This window comes from Balaenoptera physalus (assembly GCF_965194825.1).
Source record: "Balaenoptera physalus genome assembly, chromosome: 12".
In the NCBI taxonomy this organism is placed as follows: Eukaryota; Metazoa; Chordata; class Mammalia; order Artiodactyla; family Balaenopteridae; genus Balaenoptera; species Balaenoptera physalus.
The window spans coordinates 75,094,884-75,111,041 of NC_138897.1; the positions used below are offsets into that span (position 1 = coordinate 75,094,884).

Below are 16,158 nucleotides of genomic sequence, written 5' to 3' on the forward strand. Positions count from 1 at the left end.
ACAGTGATAAATGCTATGGAGAAAAAGAAAGCAGGGAAGGAGGATAGGGAGTGTGGGGGAGGACGAGTGGGAGGTTGAAATTTAACCAGGGTGGCCACAAAAGGCCTCCTTCAGAGGTGACACTGCCTGGGGAAGAGCCTTCCAGGCATAAAAAATAGTGCAAAGGTGGGAGTATGCCTGGCCTGTTTGAGGAACAGCAGGGAGGCGATGTGGCTTGAACAGAGTGAGCTGTGAGGGGGGCAGTGGGTTATGAGGTCAGAGAATGGAGGTGGCCTTACAGGTCAAGGTAAGGACTCTGGCTTTTACTCTGAATGAGCTGAGAGCCACTGGAGGGTTTTAAGCAAGAATCCTGAGATCTGGCTTACATTTTAACAGGGGTGAGCTGCTCTGCCTCATTTCCCTCATGATTTATCTGTTTTTCTAATCATTACATTTGTTTTCTATTTCTTCTTTATCTCTCTCCCCCACTAGAATGTGGTAAGCAATCCAAGGGCAGAAACTGTCTGGCTTGTTTACCTGTCACCACATTTAGCCCAGTGCCAGGCACACAGCAGGGCTCAATAAATACTGAATGAATGAAGGAAGGAACGAACGAATAAATGAATGTTGGGCATACGAAGGCTCTGTCCTCAGTGTCTCAACATCCAGCCACCCAGCCCTTAGAGATCAGAGAGTGAAAACCACAGAACAGACCCAATAGCTTGCTATAATGAAATTTTGTCATTCTACTCTAAATATGCTTAGGACCCTAAAAGCAATTAGGGTGTGATAAAAAGTATGTCACCCAAGGCTAGTCCTCTATAGAGCTCAGCTGTAACGAATGTCTTCAGTGCTGAAAACCAACACTGAAGGGCTGGTTTTAAAACTTTTTTTTTTTTTTAAACTTTCTGGCCACGCCACACAGCTTGTGGGATCTTATTTCCCATACCAGGGATTGAACCCGCACCCCCTGCAGTGGAAGCGTGGAGTCTTAACCACTGGACCGCCATTGAAGTCCCAGTTTTAAAGCTTTTGAGAGCTGACTTCCAAACCTACCATCTTGCAGCTCAAGTCCACCGAGGAGACGAGGGATCAGTGACTAAGGCATCCTGGCTGATGATGACCTCTGGGCATTCTGTAGTCAACCAACCATACTGTTACCTTAACTAGAGAAGGCCTCCCAACTTCAGGGAGACCCTCTTAACAGAGGTCAGAGGTCAAGCCCAAGGCCAAAGACCCAAAAAGCATGAGGCTTGGGAGGCTAGAACCATAGCCAAGCCCTTCCTCAGCTCCATTAAATAACAGGAGACAATTCAAGAACAAGGGATTGGGAAAGGAAAGGTGGCCACAGAGGGTACAACCTGGGCTCTCAAGGGGTCTACACAACCTAACAGGCACAACCATACCACAACTGCAAAACGAGAATTATAATGTCACATACTTGAGGGGTTTGTGAGGCTAAAACAAGTGAATACATATAAAGCCCTCAGCAGTACCCAGTCCACCAAGTGCTTGATAAATGTTAGCCACTTTTACTACTACAGAGGGAGAGCCGTTACCACCAGCACCTCCTGCTGCTCCCCAACCCCCAGGTCTCTGGAGGCCCTGAAGCACTCTGATGGCTGGCTGGGTGGTAGCAGTAGTTCGAGAGTAGTTATTCCCACCATTGGGCAGATTTCTCCCTACTCCCCTGGGGTGACATGAGGATGGACAGGAGATCATCTGGGAAGTGCTCTGAATTCCTTAGGGGTCACGGAATCCTAAAAATTCAATGTGATATTCATTCATTCATTCACCAAACATTTACTGAGCACCTACTATGTGCCAGATATTTCACTAGGTGCTGGAGACACAGTTAAAACAAGTCCTCTCCAGAGATTACGAGCTGTTTACTTAGAATACAGCTGAGTACGCAGACAATGACAACCCACTGTGATCAATGCCACAGGACATCCAGTTCAGGCCTGCAAGGTGGGGGAGATGATCAGATGGGAAGCACCAAGTAGTGGTCTAGCAAAGAAGCGGGTGTGTGTGACAGGAACTGGTGCTCAGGAGGTGGGAACAGCACAAAGCAAAGACACAGAGGTAAACAACTGGGGCTGGCAGAAGTGGCAAGCAGTTGAGTTTGACTGGAACTTGGGGAGAGGCTGGAAGTGAGGAGTAGGAGAGATGAGGCAGAAGAACCCGGCAGAGGTCAGAGCTCAAAAGGCTTTGGCGGCCACGCTAAGGAATGTGAGTTTCAGCCTGAGAGCAATGAGAATCCACTGATGGATATTCAAGCAGAATTTTTTTTTAAAGGATTCCCCACTTGCCCAAGTAATATTCTCTCTCTGGAGTTATTTGTTCCTCTCTGTGTGAAGCGAAGAAGAACACAAAAACCATTCCTGGGCTCTGATAATTTATCAGTGACCTATTTTAGGCAAAAAGACCTGTTCAGAAAAAGAAATACCTACAAGCAACAGATGCCCCTTTAGCTTTCAGAAATACACCAAAGCGCAAAACTCATAACCAAGCAATGCTTGCTCACCATCAGCACACCAGGCTTTGGTGCCAGGCGTGGGGGTTTTCAGGAAGTGAGCAGTCAAGACATGCAACAGCTTCAGAGGATGACTAGAAAAAGATGAAAGTCCACACCCAGAGCCAGCAGGACCAACAGACTGAATTTCTTCTGAAACACTTTTAGGAAGTGAAACAAGAAGGATGGGAGAAGTCCTGTGTACATAAAGGTCTCTGTCTGCAGATGGAAGTAACACCTCCAAAACCAGGCCCCCAGTGGGCATCAACTGCCTAGGGTCAAGGCACCCCACCACCACAACAGGCTCTGACAAATGTCCTTGTCCAGCCCCCACATATGCCAGTGTTCAGTCGGGGGCCAAGGGGAAGGTATTATTTGAGAGCTGAGGTAAAGAAGGCTCCAGGTCACACTACCAAGAAGCTGCTGAGCTGGGACTGGAACCCAGGGTTGACTGATGGGGAGTCGAGGAGTGCTTTTTCCATCACACCTCTGAGCTATTCACGTTGCTCAGGTGAAGCCTCTGCTCAAACCACACTCAACAGATAATCTCTACACAACCTCTGAGGGATCTGAGTCTTTGAAAACTAGTGAAGCCACTCTTCATGAAGCTGCTCTAAGAGGTCGAAGGAGCCTGGTGGGCTCAACTCAGGACAGGGAGCCAGATGCTCTGAGCTCTGCTCATGTTCCTACCATCTGTGACAAGTCACTTCATCTCAAATCCTCCCTTGGAAGGATGGGGATAAGGTGACAATATTAAGTTTCCGTGAATTCAATGGAACTAGGAGAACAGATCGTAGAGTTTAAAAACAGGCACTACAGTAATATTTATATCACAGCTTTCTTCAGAAGCATGTGGAAACCCTCAAGCGTTTGTTAAGGCTTATAATACCTAGGAGTGGGTAGGAAATCAGCGGGTCTGTGCTGCTATCAGGGAAACTGAGGCAGAACTGGAGCAAGTGAATGTCTCTGCAAAGGAATAAGGCTCAGACTCACAAAGCCTCATCCTCTGGCCATGAAACCACCTTACCAGCTCCTGGACAAGATATGGCTCCCCAGTCAAGAAGCCATGGGACCTGTACTTTTCTCAGAGACACAGACCCTTCCCTTGGGAATGTTCTTCAAGAACCTGGGGCCAAAAGATCCCCTAGCGGTCATGTGGTTCCTCTCTTCACTCCAAAAAGAATGCAGCTCAACCACTCTCAAGAGAGGTTCTGGATATTGTTTTTTTCTTTTTTTTTTAAATTAATTTCTTTAGTTAGTTTTTTGGCTGTGTTGGGTCTTCATTGCTGCGCACAGGCTTTCTCTAGTTGCAGCAAGTGGGAGCTACTCTTCGTTGCGGTGCGCGGGCTTCTCATTGTCATGGCTTCTCTTGTTGTGGAACACGGGCTCTAGGCGTGTGGGCTTCAGTAGTTGTGGTGTGTGGGCTCAGAAGTTGTGGCTCACAGGCTCTAGAGCGCAGGCTAAGTAGTTGTGGCACATGGGCTTAGTTACTCTGCGGCATGTGGGATCTTCCCAGACCAGGGTTCGAACCCACGTCCCCTGCATTGGAAGGCGGATTCCCAACCACTGCGCCACCAGGGAAGTCCTGGATATTCTTAAATTCGTTTCATGGCCAGCCTGTTTTATGTCTCACAGTTCTCAATAGTCAGGAAAAACTTCCTCTCTTGCCCTGAAAGGTAATCAGTTATAGCAATAACCTGCAGGACTGTTTCATCCTGAAGAAAGTGAATCAAATACTCCTTATGAAGGTCAGACGAGAAGCAAGAAGGCTACATCTTTATATAGGTGCAAATTTAATGGCAGCTAAAGATATTAAATAGCCCCTACACCCCAACCTTGCTCCAGCCTCTCCTTTGTCTCTGCACTTACAGGTCCTTGAGAGCCTGGGGGGGAACCCTGGCTCTTGTCTATACTACCCGATTGACCTTACAGGTGTGATTTAACCTCTCTGTGCCTCAGTTTCCTCGTGGATAAAATGGGGTAACAACAGTAGCTACCTCACAAAGGTTGCTGGGAAGCTTAAATGCGGCATTATAAGTAAAGTGCCTAGCACAGGGTTTGGTACACAGTAGGAGCTCAGTAACCAGTAGCTAGCATTTCCATCAGTACTTTTGGCATTATTACAGGTGTCCCAGTTAACTTGTCCGTGAGGCGCCTACGGACAGACCAAGCCCAACCCCACCCCAGAGGAGGCGGCGCCAGGCCATTTCTTAGCTTTTCTTTTTTTTCTTTTTGAACCTTGGCAAAGAGATAAGGCCCTGAACGACGAGGAGGCCTCAGGATAGCCACAGGGGTGAGTATGCAGGGGGGAACCAGTACCCGAAGAGAAGTTTCCTGTCTGGCCAGGCGCAGGCTCCCTCAGGCCTAAATCTAGGAGTCTCTCCGGGAGGGCGCCCAGGGAGGGACTGCGGACTTGGGGTGTCTGGGGTGCAGGCCGGCGGCCAAGGGGGCGCGAATGAATGAACCCGCAGCCCTTCTGCCTCGTCCTGACCTGGGAAGCCACTCTAGCCCCTCCAGCTCCCTGTCCTCTCCGTGACCTTTGACCCCAGAAACCCCTCACCTCAGACCCCTGACTCCCCGCCCCACCACTTCTCCGGCCTCGCCGGGCTTCCCGTTTCCTCACCCACAGGTCCGAACGGCTCCCGGCGCCACGGCGCTGCTCGACGCGGCAGTAAAATGTCTGCGGCCTTGTCCTCCCGCTCTCCCGGCGCGTCCGTGCCGCCGGCCGCTCCGAGCCCCGCGGCTGTCACCTGCCAGGCGGAAGTGAGCTGCCCGCGCGCGGGCACTTCCGGTGGACGCACGGGCTGGGGGCGGGGTCAAGGGTGCACTGGCTGGGGCGGGGGTTGGTGCCCGCGGGGTGGGGCCAGAAGGGGCGGGGCCTACCGGAATTAACTCCGCCCCCGACACGTCCTTCTGTGTCGCTGTCTTCTGTAGAGCGCGGAGAAAAACTAGGCCAGGTAACCGTTAAGCAATTTAACGTGATGGAGATGGAAAAGTTCGTAGAGACTTTGAGGTCAGTTTCACTTCTGTGTTACAGACGGGAAAACTGAGGTTCTGAAAGGGGCAGGTGTTGCTCAAGAGCACTTACCTTGTGAAGGGAAGAGTTAAACTAGAGCTGTAAGTCTAGTCTAGCGCTTGCAGCCCTTCAGTGCAGCCCTTAGGGGAATTCCGCGTTTTAGGGGAAAACCTCAGACCCTCCAAGGAGAACTTCATAATGTCCCATTTCCCCTTTTGCTGGGTCGGCCAGGACCTCAATTGCTATAGCTATCTCGCTCCCAGCTCTGGTACTATTAACTTTCTACTCCTCCTAGATAATTTCTGATCATTCTCTTTAAAATATTTAAAATAATAATTTGCATTGTAGAGAAATGGAAATATACTAGTAAGCAAAAGGAGATAAAAAATCATCTGCAATCCCACCGACCTAAGGCAATCATTTTTAACGTTTTGGTGAATACCCTTCCAGACTCGACATATCGTGCGGTATTTTTAACTCACCAAGATATTGGTAAAGCTTTCCCAAAACAATAAATACATTTCTATTTGGTGCCTTCCAATGCCTGCATGGAATTCTACAGCATGGATGGCATCACTGTTCTAAAAAACAATCCCCTACAGCTGAACACTCAGGTTGTCACCAATCTTTTAATATTATAAAATGTATTGATAAGTAAGCATGCACAGCCAAGTCTGTATGTCCCATCTAATCCAGATATTACTGTGTTAATATAGTTTTATATGTTTAATCAGCCTCAACTACTTTTTTAAAAAATTTATTTATTTTATTTATTTATTTTTGGCTGCGTTGGGTCTTCACTGCTGCGCACGGGCGTTCTCTAGTTGAGGCGAGTGGGGACTACTCTTCGTTGCAGTGTGCGGGCTTCTCATTGCAGTGGCTTCTCTTGTCGCGGAGCACGGGCTCTAGGCACGTGGGCTTCAGTAGTTGTGGCACACGGGCTCAGTAGTTGTGGCTCACAGGCTCTAGAGCACAGGCTCAGTAGCTGTGGCACACGGGCTTAGTTGCTCCACAGCATGTGGGATCTTCCCAGACCAGGGCTCAAACCCGTGTCCCCTGCATCAGCAGGTGGATTCTTAACCACTGTGCCACCAGGGAAGTCCCTCAACTACTTTTTATAAAATGTTATTTTTAAAGTAATTATAGACTTACAGGAAATTGCAAAAATAGTACACAAAAGGTATCATGTACCCTTCACCCAGCTTCCCTCCATGGTGACATTTTATATATTGGTAGTATAATATTGAAACCAGGATATTGTCATTGGAACAATACCATTGACTACATTACAGACCTTACTCCACTTTTAAAATCCTTTTCTGAAGTAGACAGGAAACAAATAGAATTCTATATGTACATGCCATGTTCCATGTGCTATACACAGCTGTCTGGAGGAACCACCTTTCCCCTAATGACAAATGTTGGCAAATGCCATCAGCCTCATTAGAAAACAAAATTTCACTGGGAATGTGACATGGAAAGAGAAGAATTATCCAACAAAACAAACCAAGGAACTTAAAGGTACCGAGCTGGACAGCTTATGTGAAAGTGACAAGTTAGTGGTAGAAGCAGTCAGAGATTGAAGATTCCCAAGGAGACAGAAGTCACAGCGTCAGTTTGCTCAGGAAGGACATCCTGAGGAAAGTGACATTTGTGCTAGGCTTTGCCCAATAAGAACACAGTTGCATAGGCTGAGACAGAAGGAAAAGGTGATCCAGGGACAACAGTGTAGGGGCAGGAAGGCAAGGGAACCAGACATCTGGGTCCTTCAGAAAGCAGTTCCCAAGTCCCTGATCTGAATCATGCCCTGGGCTGGGTGTTGGATAGTCGCATGGCTGAGGCAAAGGCCCTGCTCTTGCTGACCTTACAGTTTGTCTGGGGAGGATGGCAGAGCAGCAGACACGAGTGTGATTGGTGCTGTGGTAGGGGATGGGCTGGGGGCTATGGGAGTCCAAAACGGGAAGTGCAGAGCAACAATGAATGTTTATGGAGCACCTATGGTGGGCCAGGCGGTGTGCAGAGGGTCTCATTTCCTTCTCACTTCAGCCCCACTTTATCCAGGTGGAGGGATGTTGCAACTCCAAGAGCTTAAGCCAAACAGTGTGTGAGTGGCAGCGCTGAGGGCCTGGCCCCAGAGCCCTAGGATATGTGCTCTCACAAGTCCCACTCGTTCACCTAAAATATATTTGTCACTAAACCAGCCATATTGGGAATACAACAATGAGCAAAAGGCAGCACGATCCCTCCTTGGGGCTATGGTGGAGTGTGGGAGAAAGACAAACAAAGGGATAATTATAACACCACTCAGGGATGGCTTCCTGGAGGAAGTGACATCCAGCCTGAACTGTGAAGGATGATATTCCTGCTACTAACAGTTACTGTGAACGAGTCACTGTGCTTGGCTTTTTCACATATTAACCCACTGAACTCTCCCAACAATTCAATCCCATGACTGTCTCCAAGGAAAGATGAGAAGACTTAGGCCAGTGGGCAGAGCCGATTTCTCCCCCACTCCCCTGTGGGCCTGGGCCTTCTCTCCCATGGCTCAGCCTGACAGGAAAGCTAAAAGGATGCTACTAATAAGCGGAGGCCAAAGGCCGGATAATTACAGCTTGCAGAGGTGGGAGACGGAAGCAGGGAAAGGGGGCCTTTGGGGGCTTCCCTCTCCACCGCCACCACCAAACCCAGCTGGTCACACGGCCGAGTCACACTCACCATCAAACGCTGACCGCTGTGGCTAGAACAGTCGCACCTGGGGCATGTGTGGTTCACCCTGGCCCTCTGAGTCTCCAGGATGGGTGGAGCAGAGCGGATGATGGCCAAGTCCACCTGGAGAGAGAACCAGCTTCTCCCAACAAATACACCATTACTAACAACATCACCTCCTGATTGGAGGAGGACGTTTTTCATTTTCTCCCCTGCCCTACTGAGCTGGCTGATGTTGGACAGGCCTGTGCACCTCTTTGGGCCTCAATTTCTCCACTCTGAGAACTCTGAACCCATCATGGGCCAAGTACTTTGTATACCCTTGACCTCCATCACTTTATTTAACCCTCACTGTTCTCAAGAGGTGGGTGCTACGATAACCCTCACTTTACAGGTGAGCATACTGAAGCCCTGAGAGGCTGAGGAACTTTCCCAACTTCACAAGGCAACAATGCGCCGAGCTGGGAGTCCAGGCCAGGGCTGGTGACCGCAGGGCCCAGGCTTTCCCCCTTGTCCCATCCTCACCTGTCTATGAGGTCTCATCCAATCAGAGGAAGGTGGTGTCGAGAATTGACCTGGTGCTGTGTGACCTTCAGCAAGTCCCTTCCTCTTTGTGACACACAGAAGCTCAGAGCACGCCCTTCCCACCCTCCCTCCACACTGGTGCATAATAAATAAAGGTTGAACAAATTAAATATTCTTTCCGTCTGTGCCCACTAGAGGGCGCACGTGTGACATTAATTGCCACCCTTCCCTTCCAATGTAATTGTTGCATGGGCAGCCCCATGTCAGCCTTTCTACGTCTAGACTGTCTTTCTAGATTCTTCTTCCTGTGATTACTATTCCTCTACTTCAGTTTGTGTGTGCTTGCTGTTTCTGTTGTTTTTATCTTACACATTTCTAAAAGTTGCCACAGAGCCTTTCTGGAAGGAAGCAGGAGGTGACTGTCCATGAGCCTCACTGACTAGGCCAGTGTCCCACCTGCTGAAGGTTGGCAGCTCCGTCTCCCCCCGCCCCGCCCAGGCCAGGACTGGCACAGCCCCCAAGGAAGAGGGGCCTAGAGTCTGCCCAGGACCCCTCCTCCTCTGCCCCCATCTCTCCCTGCTGCAAATGTTCTCATTACACCATCCCTGGGCTTCCCAGGAACAAAATGCTGCTCAACACTCCTGGTTCCTCCACCACCGCAGGCTGCTTCTCAAAGGGCCCTGCTCTCCTCTCTCAGGTGCCCCTGAGAGGGCTGGATGACCCTCCGCTGGTGCAATCGAAAAGGCCCAGACTCTGAAACACACCTGGGTTCAAATCCCCAGCTGGACCTCACTTTCCAATTTGGAAAATGGGGCTGATTGAGCCTTCGTGCAAAGCTGTTACAGAGATTAAATTGTAGAACTTCTGTATAGTGACTGGCAGCCTAGAAACCCTCCTTCAAGGCAGCTGTTATTTGTGTTAATATTAGTTCAGCTCAGCCATTTCCTGGCTGTGTCTGTGAGCACATGACGTAGCTTCTTTGAGCCTCAGCTTCCCTATCTAGAAAATGGTACTAATACTCTATACAGATGTCAAGAAAATTACAGTAGGTATTGTAGGTAATATTCCTAGAGCAACAGCTAGCAGGCACTAAATAAGCATAGTGATTACGTTTATTAAAGGCCACAGATTAGGGCACAGAGAAAATGTCAATAAATTCCAATATAGAAGAACTGGAGTTCATACATCCTTCTTTGATAACAATCTACAAAACTAGAAATTAATAATAAAACCATAAAACTACCCCTACACCTGGCAAATAAAACCCTTTCTTTTAAACAACTCCCGAGACTTCTGGGTCAGGTAGTGGATTCAACATGGGCATGTGATTCTGCTCCTTTCTGAAATCCCACTAAAACAACAGTAAGGGAATTTTAAAATTTTGACAAACTATAGATAAAATAAAATTTGCCTTTTAAACCATTTTTAAGTGTACACTTTAATGGGATTAAGTACATTCACATTGTTGTGCAACCATCACCACCATCCATCTCCAGAGCTCTTTCATCTTTCCAAACTGACACTCTAAACCCATTAAACACTAAACTCCCCATTTCCCCCTTCCCTTAGCCCCTGGCAACCACGATTCTACTTTCTGTATCTACAAATTTGACTGTTCTAGGTACCTCATGTAAGTGGAATCATAGTGTTTGTCCTTTTGTGTCTGGCTTAATTCACTTAGCATAATGTCCTCAAGGTTCATCCATGTTGTGGCATGTGTCAGAATTTCGTTCCTTTTTATGGCTGAATAACATTCCATTGTATGGATAGACCATATTTTATTATATTTATCCATTCATCCATCAGTGGTGGGTTGCTTCCACCTTTTGGCTATTGTGAATAATGCTATAGAAACATTGGTGTACAAGGGGGAAACAGACTCCACTCTTGGAGGGCACACACAAAGTAGGGTGTGCACTGGGACCCAGGGCAAAGAGCAGTGACCCCATAGGAGACTGAACCAGACCTACCTGCTAGTGTTGGAGGATCTCCTGCAGAGGCAGTGGGTGGCTGTGGCTCACCGTGGGGTCAAGGACACTGGCAGCAGAAGTTCTGGGAAGTACTCCTTGGTGTGAGCCCTCCCAGAGTCCGCCATTAGCCCCACCAAAGAGCCAAGTAGGCTCCAGTGCTGGGTCACCTCATGCCAAACAACCAATAGGGAGGGAACCCAGCCCCACCCATCAGCAGACAAGAGGATTAAAGTTTTACTGAGCTCTGCCCACCAGAGCAACACCCAGGTCTACCCACCACCAATCCCTCCCATCAGGAAGCATGCACAAGCCTCTTAGATAGCCTTATCCACCAGAGGGCAGACAGCAGAAGCAAGAAGAACTACAATTCTGCAGCCTGTGGAAGGAAAACCACATTCACAGAAGGATAGACAAAATGAAAAGGCAGAGGATTTTGTACCAGATGAAGGAACAAGATAAAACCCCCAAAAAACAACTAAATGAAGTGGAAATAGGCAACTTTCCAGAAAAAGAATTCAGAATAATGATAGTGAAGATGATCCAGGACTTCGGAAAAAGAATGGAGGCAAAGATCGAGAAGATGCAAGAAATGTTTAACAAAGACCTAGAAGAATTAAAGAACAAACAAACAGAGATGAATAATACAATAACTGAAATGAAAACTACACTAGAAGGAATCAATAGCAGAATAACTGAGGCAGGAGAACGGATAAGTGACCTGGAAGACAGAATGGTGGAATTCACTGCCAGGGAACAGAATAAAGAAAAAAGAATGAAAAGAAATGAAGACAGCCTAAGAGACCTCTGGGACAACATTAAACGCACCAACATTCGCATTATAGGGGTCGCAGAAGGAGAAGAGAGAGAGAAAGGACCTGAGAAAATATTTGAAGAGATTATAGTTGAAAACTTCCCTAACATGGGAAAGGAAATAGCCATCAAGGTCCAGGAAGTGCAGAGAGTCCCCAGCAGGAAAAACCCAAGGAGAAACATGCCAAGACACATAGTAATCAAATTGACAAAAATCAAAGACAAAGAAAAATTATTGAAAGCAACAAGGGAAAAATGACAACATACAAGGGAACTCCCATAAGGTTAACAGCTGATTTCTCAACAGAAACTCTACAAGCCAGAAGGGAGTGGCACGATATATTTAAAATGATGAAAGGGAAGAACCTACAACCAAGAGTACTCTACCCGGCAAGGATCTCGTTCAGATTCGACGGAGAAATCAAAAGCTTTACAGACAAGCAAAAGCTAAGAGAATTCAGCACCACCAAACCAGCTCTACAACAAATGCTAAAGGAACTTCTCTAAGTGGGAAACACAAGAGAAGAAAAGGACCTACAAAAACAAACCCATAACAATTAAGAAAACGGTAATAGGAACATACATATCGAAAATTACCTTAAACGTGACTGGATTAAATGCTCCAACCAAAAGACACAGGCTCGCTGAATGGATACAAAAACAAGACCCATATATATACTGTCTACAAGAGACCCACTTCAGACCTAGGGACACATACAGACTGAAAGGGAGGGGATGGAAAAAGATATTCTGTGCAAATGGAAATCAAAAGAAAGCTGGAGTAGCAATACTCATATCAGATAAGATAGACTTTAAAATAAAGAATGTTACAAGAGACAAGGAAGGACGCTACATAATGATCAAGGGATCAATTCAAGAAGAAGATATAACAATTACAAATACATATGCACCCAACAGCTATAAAAGAGGAAATAGACAGTAACACAATAATAGTGGGAGACTGTAACACCTCACTTATACCAATGGACAGATCATCCAGACAGAAAAGTAATAAGGAAACACAAGCTTTAAATGACACAATAGACCAGATAGATTTAATTGATATTTATAGGACATTCCATCCAAAAACAGCAGATTACACTTTCTTCTCAAGTGCGCATGGAACATTCTCCAGGATAGACCACATCTTGGGTCACAAATCAAGCCTCGGTAAATTTAAGAAAATTGAAATCATATTGAGCATCTTTTCTGACCACAACGCTATGAGATTAGAAATCATTTACAGGGAAAAAAACATAAAAAACACAAACACATGGAGGCTAAACAATACGTTACTAAATAACCAAGAGATCACTGAAGAAATCAAAGAGGAAATCAAAAAATACCTAGAGACAAATGACAATGAAAACACGATGATCCAAAACCTATGGGACGCAGCAAAAGCAGTTCTAAGGGGGAAGTTTGTAGCAATACAAGCCTACCTCAAGAAACAAGAAACATCTCAAATAAACAATCTAACCTTACACCTAAAGCAATTAGAGAAAGAAGAACAAACAAAACCCAAAGTTAGTAGAAGGAAAGAAATCATAAAGATCAGAGCAGAAATAAATGAAATAGAAACAAAGAAAACAACAGCAAAGATCAATAAAACTACAAGCTGGTTCTTTGAGAAGATAAACAAAATTGATAAACCTTTAGCCAGACTCATCAAGAAAAAGAAGGAGAGGACTCAAATCAATAAAATTAGAAATGAAAAAGGAGAAGTTACAACAGACACCGCAGATATACAAAGCATCCTAAGAGACTACTACAAGCAACTCTATGCCAATAAAATGGACAACCTGGAAGAAATGGACAAATTCTTAAAAAGGTATAAGCTTCCAAGACTGAACCGGGAAGAAATAGAAAATATGAACAGACCAATCACAAGTAATGAAATTGGAACTGTGATTAAAAATCTTCCAACAAACAAAAGTCCAGGACCAGATGGCTTCACAGGTGAATTCTATCAAACATTTAGAGAAGAGCTAACACCCATCCTTCTCAAACTCTTCCAAAAAACTGCAGAGGAAGGAACACTCCCAAACTCATTCTATGAGGCCACCATCACCCTGATACCAAAACCAGACAAAGATACTACAAAAAAAGAAAATTACAGACCAACACCACTGATGAACATAGATGCAAAAATCCTCAACAAAATACTAGCAAACAGAATCCAACAACACATTAAAAGGATCATACACCATGATCAAGTGGGATTTACCCTAGGGATGCAAGAATTTTTCAATATATGCAAATCAATCAATGTGTTACACCATATTAACAAATTGAAGAAGAAAAACCATATGACCATCTCAATAGATGCAGGAGAAGCTTTTGACAAAATTCAACACCCATTTATGATAAAAACTCTCCAGAAAGTGGGCATAGAGGGAACCTACCTCAACATAATAAAGGCCATATACGACAAACCCACAGCAAACATCATTCTCAATGGTGAAAAACTGAAAGCATTTCCTCTAGGATCAGGAACAAGACAAGGATGTCCACTCTCGCCACTATTATTCAACATAGTTTTGGAAGTCCTAGCCACAGCAATCAGAGAAGAAAAAGAAATAAAAGGAATACAAATTAGAAAAGAAGAAGTAAAACTGTCACTGTTTGCAGATGAAATGATACTATACATAGAGAATCCTAAAGATGTCACCAGAAAACTACTAGAGCTAGTCAATGAATTTGGTAAAGTTGCAGGATACAAAATTAATGCACAGAAATCTCTTGCATTCCTATACACTAACAACAAAAGATCAGAAAGAGAAATTAAGGAAACAATCCCATTCACCCTGCAACAAAAAGAATAAAATACCTAGGAATAAACCTACCTAAGGAGGTAAAAGACCTGTACTCAGAAAACTATAAGACACTGATGAAAGAAATCAAAGATGACACAAACAGATGGAGAGATATACCATGTTCTTGGATTGCAAGAATCAGTATTGTGAAAATGATTATACTACCCACAGCAATCTACAGATTCAATGCAATCCCTATCAAATTACCATGGCATTTGTTACAGAACTAGAACAAAAAAATCTTAACATTTGTATGGAGACACAAAAGACCTCGAATAGCCAAAGCAGTCTTCAGTGAAAAAAAACAGAGATGGAGGAATCAGACTCCCTGACTTCAGACTATACTACAAAGCTACAGTAATCAAGACAATATGGTACTGGCACAAAAACAGAAATATAGATCAATGGAACAGGATAGAAAGCCCAGAGATAAACCCACACACCTATGGTCAACTAATCTATGACAAAGGAGGCAAGGATATATAATGGAGAAAAGACAGTCTCTTCAGTAAGTGCTGCTGGGATGGGCTTCCCTGGTGGTGCAGTGGTTGAGAATCCACCTGCCAATGCAAGGGACACAGGTTCGAGCCCTGGTCCAGGAAGATCCCACATGCTGTGGAGCAACTAAGCCTGTGTGCCACAGCTACTGAGCCTGCACTCTAGAGCCCACAAGCCACAACTACTGAAGCCCGTGTGCCTAGAGCCCATGCTCCACAACAAGAGAAGCCACCACAGTGAGAAGCCACGCATGACAATGAAGAGTAGCCCCCACTCACCACAACTAGAGAAAAGCCCGTGCGCAGCAACTAAGACCCAACGCAGCCAAGAATAAATAAATAAATAAATTTATTTTTAAAAAGTGGTGCTGGGAAAACTGGACAACTACATGTAAAAGAATGAAATTAGAACACTCCCTAACACCATACACAAAAATAAACTCAAAATGGATTAGAGGCCTAAATGTAAGACCGCACACTATAAAACTCTTAGAGGAAAACATAGGAAGAAGACTCTTTGACATAAGTCACAGCAAGATTTTTTTTGATCCACCTCCTAGAGTAATGGAAATAAAAACAAAAATAAACAAATGGGACCTAATGAAACTTAAAAGCTTTTGCAAAGCAAAGGAAACTACAAACAAGATGAAAAGACAACCCTCAGAATGGGAGAAAATATTTGCCAACGAATCAACAAAGGATTAATCTCCAAAATATATAAACAGCTCATGCAGCTCAATATTAAAAAAACCAACAACCCAATCAAAAAACGGGCAGAAGACCTAAATAGACCTAAATTTCTCCAAAGAAGACATACATATGGCCAAGAAGCACATGAAAAGCTGCTCAACATCACTAATTATTAGAGAAATGCAAATCAAAACTACAATGAGGTATCACCTCACACCAGTTAGAAAGGGCATCATCAGAAAATCTACAAACAACAAATGCTGGAGAGGGTGTGGAGAAAAGGGAACCCTCTTGCACTGTTGGTGGGAAGGTAAATGGATACAGCCACTATGGAGAACACTATGGAGGTTCCTTAAAAAACTAAAAATAGAATTACCATATGACCCAGCAATCCCACTACTGGGCATATACACAGAGAAAACCATAATTCAAAAAGACACATGCACCCCAATGTTCATTGTAGCACTATTTACAATAGCCAGGTCATGGAAGCAACCTAAATGCCCATCGATAGACGAATGGATAAAGAAGTTGTGGTACATATATGCAATGGAATATTACTCAGCCATAAAAAGGAACAAAATTGGGTCATTTGTAGAGATGTTGATGGATCTAGAGACTGTCATACAGAGTG

The 16,158-nt window shown here is 45.1% G+C and overlaps 1 protein-coding gene across 3 annotated transcripts in view; it reads right to left on the reverse strand.

Moving 5' to 3' along the window:
* The window catches only part of AP1B1 (adaptor related protein complex 1 subunit beta 1), a 51,807-nt gene extending 46,535 nt beyond the window's left edge, over nucleotides 1–5,272 (reverse strand). For 2 of the 3 annotated variants that reach the window (XM_082418540.1, XM_082418539.1), the window contains exon 1: nucleotides 5,118–5,272. The gene's annotated coding sequence lies outside the window, so the exon portion shown is untranslated. The remainder of the gene's footprint in view (nucleotides 1–5,117) is intronic. The other variant, XM_082418541.1, reaches the window with a different exon arrangement.
* Nucleotides 5,273–16,158: the final 10,886 nt, after the last annotated feature.